Consider the following 6,000-nt stretch of genomic DNA (forward strand, 5'->3'; position numbering starts at 1 on the left):
TTGTGAACTGCATCACAACCAATTCCAATAGAATAAGAATTAAACCAAGACGGTAAAATCGAATCAAAACTAGAGAGACAGGATTCAACGAACTAATCAAAGAGTTACTCTAACATTTAAGCGAACGCAAGGATGGACTAATGTTACTTAAAATCAATAAGGAACTAGACTAAAGAATCCAAACGAAGTTAAATTAACATGACAAGATTAAAATCGAACATGCATGAACTCAGAATTAACTATGAACGGTCTTCAAAATCGACCAACTGGAACAGAGAAGAAGAAGAGACTATTAGGCTACACTGATGGAAATCGAGCTTAGAAAGTTGGGGAGAAACTCACCGATGGAGAGAAAACTTCGGTCAGCCACTGCCGTCCGAATCTTTCAAGATTTTTGACACGCAACATCCCTAACCATGTGTTTTTCACAAGAGAACACATGGTTAAGGATGTTATAGTCCAAAATCACAAAGATTTGGGGTTAGGGTTTTTGGCCGGAAACTCTTAGATTTGAAATTCGAGCTGCTTCACCGAGATTCGAAGGAAGATGGTCATGGATTTGGGTTGAGGGAAGTCTGGGGATGGTGTGGTGTGATTTTGGGCCAGTTTGGACAAAGTAACGACTTGGCCGGAAAATTTAAAATCAATATTCGACGGCCTTGGTTGTGATTCGAGGGAAACCAACGGTATGGTTGGAAAGAGGAGTTCATGAGGAATCTGTGGTGTAAGTTTGGGGGTCAACGGCGTATGTTGCGTTTCCCGCCGGCGAGGGGTTTGGTGGCAGCTTGGATTAGGGTTTGAGAGGAGAGGTAGGGTGAGGAAGACGAGGGACTAGGGTGGGCTCTCCGACCATTTTAAATCAGAAACCTCGTTAGTTCCGGACCGTTGGATTGATGAGATCCAACGGTCCTGATTCGGAGACCACGAAACAACATCGTTTCGATTAGAATGGGGAACGGACCAGGTTGCTGGTACTTGGGCTGGTTTGGATGAGTGAAAAAGAGGCATTGGGCCAGGCGAATTTAGCAAAAAAGTGGCCCAATATGAATTACAGACCTCTTCCTATACATTTCCCTTTTGTTTTCTTTTCCAATTTGTTCTCTTCTCTTTTTATTTAATGCTTTCATTTTGTATATATTTTTTCTGATTTTATCAAAAATGCTGAAATAAAAACTCACAATCAAATTACATTAAAAAATATATTTCTTAATTAATTCCTTAATAAAAAATGCAAACTAATACAAATTTAAACTAAAAATGCAAAACGGACCATTTTGTTATTTTCTTTATATTTCGTTCTAAAACAAATTAATATCCTAATTAATACCAAACTATGAAATTAAATCCTAAATGCAAATGAATATTTTTTGTGTTTTTCATATGAATTATAATGCACAGATAAAATTCAACAATTAACCGAAAATAACACAAAAATGCACAAAATTGCCAAATAATGAAAGAAAAATCATTTTGTTTGAATTTTGGGAATAATTCATATATAGAGAAAAATTCACGTGCTCACAGCTGCCCCTCTTTGCTCGGAAACGTGAGGAGTTTTTGTGCAAAGATAAGTGAGCAAATACGAGCGATTTTTGCCCGTTCAAATATTCTGTTGTGAAGCATTTTTGAAAATTGACCGCACCCTGCTTCAGAGGTTGCCTACATATCCTGGGCTAAACAAGAATCAGGTCAGTGTAGTTCGGGAGTGTCCGGTAGCTGCGACTACCGGGAGCTGTGATTTCACTGCGATTGCTGTTGCTGCTACTGCTTGCTGACCTTCCTTATTACACCGTGGCAAAATAAAAGAAGCTAGACTAAACTATGAATTACAAAAAGTCCTATCTAAAGTCTTCAAACTTGCTCTTGTACTTCCTTGTTGTCTTGTGGTCTTGTATTCCCTTGGTGAAATCCATTGTTGTTATTTCAAATTGCTAACTGAGATGCTGTTCCTTCTTTGCAAATTGCTAACTGAAACTTGAACTATATGTCTCTATTCTCCAGGCGGACTCCTGACTTCTGAATTTTGAAATTGAATGTCTCTATTCTTCAGGCGGACTCCTGATTTCAAATTAGACAAGGAAATGATTGAAAGCTAAAATTTGAATTGTATCACCTCTGTTCTTCAGGCGGGCTCCTGATTGCTGAAACTTGAACTATATGTCTTTATTCTCCAGGCGGACTCCTGACTTCTGAATTTTGAAATTGAATGTCTCTATTCTCCAGGCGGACGTCTGATTTCAAATTAGATAAGGAAATGATTGAAAGCTAAAATTTGAATTGTATCACCTCTATTCTTCAGGCGGGCTCCTGATTGCTGAAACTTGAACTATATGTCTCTATTCTCCAGGCGGACTCCTGACTTCTGAATTTTGAAATTGAATGTCTCTATTCTCCAGGCGGACTCCTGATTTCAAATTAGACCAGGAAATGATTGAAAGCTAAAATTTGAATTGTACACCTCTGTTCTTCAGGCGGGCTCCTGATTGCTTAAAATTTGAACTGTATGCCTCTGTTCTCCAGGCGGGCTCCTGACTTTTGAACTTGAAATGTAGTCCTCTATTATCTAGGCGGGCTCCTGATTTCACAAAAATAGACGAACCAAGAAAACCTTCTGCCCCAGTTTGGGAAAACTGGGGCCTGTTACCACATAATAATAAGGGTTGAAAACTAAAACCTGCATACTTTAGAATTTACAGACTGAGACGTATTCCTCTGTTATAGGGTCGGGCTCCCCACTTCAACACTATACAATTTTACTCTAAAATGCAGACCTGAAACAACTTACATCTCTCTATGCTACACCTCATTTTCTTGTATTTTAACCATGCCACACTTGCGATTAAATTTTATTAATACCTATTCTTCCCTCACGACGAATTCCTCCTGACAGCAATTTTTGCCCCTATTTTAATCAAAGAAAATTCCGTTAGTTTAAAATGGTGGTTAGTTGATGGAATTCTTGCTGAAAAATCCTTCCGCTGCCTTGATTTGTGTTGACTAACTTCCTTGAACTGACCATGAACCGCTTGACTTTCTGACTGACTTTCGACCTCCCCAACCTCTGACGACCCGAATGCCTTGCACCCATGCTGTTGTTTCCTACCTCCGATCCCTTTGTCTGAACCTTTACATTTCCCACAATATTTCCCAATTATTCCACCGATAGAACTTCCAGCGACTTCCCATATTCCATTCTACATCATGTTACTATTGACATGCTCGAACAACATTATGCTTTACCATTTTCGGAAGGTAGTAGTGAGCTTTGAAGTCCTTTTTGCTTGCATTGAACAAAACTGGCGCTTGAAACATCTTAACTAGATAAAACCCTCAAAAGAAAATGAGATGCAATGATTTTTTGAGTTAAGGATAAGAAGAATCCAAAACCAGATGACTGTTTAAAAAGAGAAGGAAAAGAAACTTATCTGAGCGGAACAACCGGTACCAATGGTCATGACATGCATTTTGGATTAATCGTTCCAATCTGTCCAACTAACCAACTTTCAATTGCCATACTTTGTTGCCCCAAAATTTCCATCGCTTGATTACTTTACCTAAATCTTAACTTTGTTCATCCTGCGGTGCCTCGAAATAGTTTTCCACCCACAGGCCTTTTGCCAAATAACCATTTTCAACTCACTTTCGCCTCAAGGTGCCCGCGAGAGTTTTCACCAATAAGACTCTCTCATTTATTTTTCTCTCAGCTCCCGTCGCCTTATGGTGCCTGTGAAGGTTTTCACCAATAAGACTCTCTCATTTTTACTTTGTTGTTTCTTGCTTGAACTAGTGTGTTGCCCCTATCGTGAGTTACTCCTACCTGCTCAACTTGACATTTCTCAAAAACTGATCAGAAGGTCTTTCTTTGGACCGTAATGTAGGATTTTGGATTGGGTTAGAAAGAAAGGTATAAAAGGCTCAAAACAATTCAAATGAGTTCAAATTACAACTTTCGGAATCCAACTACTCACTACAATCACAACTTCTGCCCCAGTTTCTTGCTTGGGGACTTTTGGATTTTTATTTTGAGTATGACTGAACCTCGGAGTAAGGCTGCCTACGTACCCTTTCGGTATCAAGTCAAACGTAGTTCACTGTATCATAATTACCTTTGTTGTTGTGTTTTCTCTTTCCTTTTCTTTTCTCCTCTTTTTTCTTTTCTTTTCTTCTTTTTCTTTTCTTTTATTTTCCTTTTCCTTAACTTTTCATTTTTCTTTTCTTTTTCTTTTTTCTTTCTTCTTCTCTCTTCTTTTTTTCTTTTCTTTCCTTTTCTTTTCTTTCTTTTGTGTTCAGCGCCTGTGTTCCTTGATAGTGCCATTGATCCCGAAAGAGGGGTATGAACTAAAACAATTAAGGCTCAAAGGGTATAACAAAGGATAAAGTGTTTGGATAGCAGAACAAAACGCCTTCGTCATTTCAACCTTTAAAAGGTGCCAAATACAAACAAGTACATTTAGAATGAAGAATCATACATAATACCTCTAGACCGTATCGGAATTGATGGCCGTTTCTACACATTTTCCTTCTATGTCTGTCAGATATAGTGCACCATTAGACAACACTCTGGTTACAACAAATGGCCCATGCCAGTTTGGGGCGAATTTTCCTTTTGCTTCAGCCCAATGAGGCAGAATACGTCTTAGCACTAACTGTCCGACTTCAAACTTCCTCGGACGCACTTTCTTGTTGTATGCTCTTGCCATTCTCTGCTGGTACAGTTGACCATGACACACTGATGCCAATCTCTTCTTGTCAATCAAACTCAACTGCTCAAGGTGGCTTTTTACCCATTCATCATCATCGATCTCAGCCTCCGCGATGATACGTAGAGACGGGATTTCCACCTCTGCAGGTATTACTGCCTCGGTGCCATACACTAATGAATAAGGAGTCGCCTCCATCGAGGTATGAACGGTGGTGCGGTACCCTAACAATGCAAAAGGCAGCTTCTCATGCCACTGTCTAGACCCTTCAACCATCTTCCGGAGTATTTTCTTTATATTCTTGTTGGCTGCTTCCACCGCACCATTTGCCTTGGGCCGGTATGGAGTAGAATGCCTATGGGTAATATTAAACTGCTCACATGTCTCCTTCATCAAATGACTATTAAGATTAGCCCCATTGTCCGTGATAATTACCTTCAGAATCCCAAACCGACAGACGATATTTGAGTGCACAAAGTCAACCACAGCTTTCTTAGTCACAGACTTGGACGTCTTTGCTTCCACCCATTTGGTAAAATAGTCTATAGCTACCAGAATAAACCTGTGCCCATTTGACGCTGCTGGATTAATTGGCCCAATAACATCCATGCCCCATGCAACAAAAGGCCATGGCGCAGACATTGTATGTAGTTCTGATGGTGGAGAATGAATCAAATCTCCATGCACTTGGCACTGATGACATTTACGCACAAAACTGATACAGTCCCGCTCCATAGTGAGCCAATAATAACCTGCTCAGAGAATCTTTTTTGCCATAACGTACCCACTCATATACGGTCCACAAACTCCAGAATGTACTTCAGTCATGATAGATGTGGCCTGTCTTGCATCCATGCATCTCAACAACCCGAGGTCTGGAGTTCTTTTGTACAACACTCCTCCACTAAGGAAAAACCCGCTTGCCAATTGCCGAATCGTTCTTTTCTGGTCACCGGTGGCATGTACCGGATATACTCCCATCCTGATGTATTCTTTGATATCATGGAACCACGGCTCGCCGTCGCGTTCCTCTTCTACCGTATTACAGTAAGCATGCTGATCGTGGACCTGAATCTGCAGTGGGTCAACATAAGCTTTATCCGGATGATGCAACATCGATGCCAAAATAGCCAAAGCATCGACAACCTCATTATGAATCCTTGGAATGTGCCTGAACTCTACAGACTGAAACCGCTGGCAAAGCTCATGCAAACATTGCCGGTACGGTATAAGCTTCAAATCCCGTGTTTCCCACTCCTTGAATTTGATGTACCAGTAGGTCCGAGTCACCCATGACCAA

Source organism: Nicotiana tabacum, chromosome 3 (assembly GCF_000715075.1).
Source record: "Nicotiana tabacum cultivar K326 chromosome 3, ASM71507v2, whole genome shotgun sequence".
Taxonomy (NCBI): domain Eukaryota; kingdom Viridiplantae; phylum Streptophyta; class Magnoliopsida; order Solanales; family Solanaceae; genus Nicotiana; species Nicotiana tabacum.